Source organism: Pogona vitticeps, chromosome 2 (assembly GCF_051106095.1).
Source record: "Pogona vitticeps strain Pit_001003342236 chromosome 2, PviZW2.1, whole genome shotgun sequence".
NCBI classification, from domain to species: Eukaryota; Metazoa; Chordata; class Lepidosauria; order Squamata; family Agamidae; genus Pogona; species Pogona vitticeps.
The window spans coordinates 95,068,518-95,072,425 of record NC_135784.1 but is presented as its reverse complement, the minus strand read 5'-3'; positions in this window follow the sequence as shown (position 1 = coordinate 95,072,425).

Genomic DNA, 3,908 nt, shown 5'->3' with positions numbered 1-3,908 from the left:
TCCCTGATATTTTTCTCTTTCCTGGTCACCTGTGTCTATGCTAGTCTTTGTCTAGTGTAGTCATTTATTGGGAATTCAGGCTCAGTTGAGTCTAGAACTCACTTGTCTTCCTGGTGGTACATAGTATGCTTAAAGTTTTCCTCCACCATTATATTTTGGTTGAATCAATTTTTCCCCACCCACTTTCTTCCCTACCCAGCTTTCACATTTGAAAATAGTAGGTTAAAAAATGTGTTATGATGTGTCCTGGCTTTGGTCTCATGAAACTTATCCTCTGCTTAAGGATCTTTTCTACTTTCTTCATAATCACTTCTACTTTCTTCATCCAAATTTCAGGCTACTTCTCGTTTCCTATCTGCAGCCTCCATTTGGATTAATGATTGAAGAAAGGTATAGGAAATATTCTATCTGGCAAACAACAAGAGTAGAAACATGAACCACCCGTTGGCTCCACTGGTACTATTTACTGTATACACATATGTTTTCCACCACCATGTCCAGGCTCCCCACAGTACATGGAATATTGCCATCCAAGTGACACCCATCTTGCATTTTATTTTATTTAAATGGCACTGCATAAGTACAACAAGGTTGTGTTGAAGGATTCATGGGGAAAAAACTGGCTTTTAAAGGTGGTTGAGGGAAGTGGATAGTGTGTCATAAATAAGATGCCTATTTATACATCATCAAAAGGAGGGACAAAATAAGATACTAATTTACATAAAACCACATGTAAATGTGCAAAACTGGAAGTTATTATTGTAATATTTTTGTTAAAAAAGAAAATAAATGGTTTGCATGTTGTAGCTTCTAAATCTCTTTTCATAATGCTTTACCTCACGTGGTTAATATCATGTTATGAATTCATTTAATATTTGAATGAATCACTGTTAGCTTTAATATTGTTATTTAATGATATAAGCCATCTTGGTTCCTTTCTTAGGAGAATGGTGGGATAAAACAAAAATAAAATAATAATATAAATCGAACTATAGTGACTTTCACTTGATTGGGGAAGACTGTGAGCAGGTAAGATGAGAGACTTGGACATTTTATTCTCTCACAGTAAATGAACCATTTCAAGGTCCCTGATGTCTCATCTTGTGATTTAGACAGGACAACTCTTCAAATGGAGGTCATCTCCCAAAGAAAGAATATTCTTTGGACACCCTTCAAATGGAGGACTGCCCTCCTAAAAATGGGGATATATCCTCCCTGGTCATGTTCTGGGGAGCAATTCCAGCATGAACGGCAACTTGGAGAACAAGGAAGAGATTTTTGAGGGAGCAGTGGTGGAACAAGAGGAACGAAGGCTGTGTGTGGAAGCCAATACAGTGGACCCTCTACTTACGGAATTAATCCGTATTGGAACGGTGGCTGCAGGTCGAAAAGTCTGTAGGTCGAGTCTCCATTGACCTACAATGCATTGAAAACTGATTAATCCTGTAACCGGCCGTTTTTGTTCCATTTTTGATCCATTTTGGTTTTTTTTCTGGTCTGTAGGTCGATTCTCTGGCTGCAAGTTGAACCTAAATTTTTTGGCCAGAGAAGTCTGTAACTCGAAAAGTCTGTAAGTTGAGCCATTTGTAAGTCGAGGGTCCACTGTACCTGGGAGAACAAAGAAATGGTAAAAAGAAACCTAGAGTGGGGGGAAAATGGTCCAGCTGGTACTCAGTGCCATTATATCCATAACACTGTTCTCCATACACAGGGGAACATTTGTGGCAGCCCGAAGCATATTCTGTGTTCCTTATTTGTGCTTATCATCATGAGTCATCATTATCCTTTAATGCGCATTGCTCAGAAATCACCGGGTTGATCCAAAACATTTATTATCCTTAATGATTACTGCTTCTATTACTGCTACCTTCGAAGGGACAGTTTCCTGATCATGATATATGTGCCTTGAGGTGAATTGCAGAGGCATATAAACTTCAGCTGAATGAATGAGTTCTGTTCTAAAACCTTAGTTCTGTTCTAAAGGATAGGCCCGCCATTAGGTTCACCTGGGGGGGGGAGAGTAGAACACTGCATGATGTGATCCCCAAGGGCCCCCACTGCCTGCTTTCAGTTTCTTCCCCACCTCATGTGCTGCCTCACCTCATGCGCTATGTGGCAGCTATTCCCCCATGTTGCCTCATGTTTCCACCCCATCCCTTCCCCATGCCATGCTGTCATCACCAGTTGCTTGCCCGTTAATTATCTTGAGGCCCCTTTGTAAAAGCAACTGGGTCATCTTTATACATAGCCACCATTTTGTGTAAACATGGGCTGGCCACAGTGGGCTATTTTTATCCAGAGAGGGAGAATACACAGGGCATGTGAAGGTGGTGGTGGGGGTAAGCAGAAGAAGAAAAGAAGTGATGCGGTAGGCAGAAAGATGATGTGGTAGCAGTGGAAAGCTTGGGCTACAGCTCAAGAAACTGGCACACGAGGCTCGGGGACTGGCACATAAGGCTGTCAGGGCATATTTCTTTTCTCCCCAGTTTATGTTACTCTGTAAAGCATGGCATGCAATAAACAATCACAACAACAGCAACCGTGAAAATAAAGCAGAAGTTTAAAGCACATTGTTTAAAATCAGTTTCTTGTACCATGTTTGTATTGCAGTTAAAGAAGTTAACACCTTGTGCACTAGTCCTATCGGTGAATTCTGGAGATTAATCCAAAAGGAAGCAAGGCAGTAGGCTCACACAGCAAACACTAAGAGTGTTAGTGGAGGACAGAGCCACGCAAACAGCCTTGAGCTCCACCTAAGCTGCCTTGCTGCACTTATGTAGGGAGAGAATAGCTCAGCAGTGATGTAGGGGAACTGGGGCTCTCAGGGCTGAAGTATAGGGACTTTCTGAGCAGTGAAAACCATAACATCATCTGCCACTCATCTCAGGCTTCCCTGTTTCCTCTGAGCTTAACTGCAATCCTTACAGTAGCTGGGAGTGACATGGATTTTCCCAGGAACACTATATGGCTGTAAGCTATTCCACATGTAATGAAAAATATTTGAGGGCCGTTTGGTCTTAAATGAGTAATTAAGAGCTATTAACCATTCAAAAGATCTGTTTCCCCATTTGTTAACCAGGACTGGCTGAGCTCTTTGTGCTATAGAACTCTCCTTATTGAGTGGAAGCTTGATCTGGGGACTTTCACAATAAATACATGCACTTCCAAATTTGTCTCTACGCCACAATTGCTGCAGTAAGATTTAGCTACTGGTCCTTTCTACTGTATATCTGGAAAGAGGCGAGTGTGTCATCTTCTTTTTCTTGGCTAAGGTACTAAAATTTCAGGGGCCAGACCTGCCTTTGGCTTGTATAGAGCTATCCATGGAAAGGTCAGTATAAAGTTTTTATTAGTATTTTAGCCACTGTTTTGCTATTAATAAATGCTTCGTTTTATTCTCTTACACTGACTGGTGTTTTTATCTCTTGTTTGCTGCAACTCTGGCCAAAAAATAAATAGCTGGCATTGTCTGTCAAGTATGCTTGGCAGACACACGTCTATCTTTCTGTCTGTCTGTCTCTGTCTCTGTCTCTCTCTCTCTCTCACACACACACACACACACACACTCACACACACACACACACACACACAAAATATTTGTCTCAAAAGTCTTTCTCCCTTTGATTTGACACCACAACATTCCATTAAATGCTAGAGCATCAGGGAAGGAGCCTGTAATGGCCCTTGATGACCTCTAAAACAAGCATAACTTCACAATGCTACTTTTCACTCCCTCTGTTCTTTGTGTGAATTCCCTCTAGGCCATACAAGGGTTTTTAAAAAGCACACACATTCAACCTGTTTCCTAGGTGAGAATTGTCTAAGTGTCAGGCATGTTACTTAAAAAATAAAAATAAACATAAAGCTGACACCTCTGAGCCATATGGGGAATGCTGTCATCCTTCCTA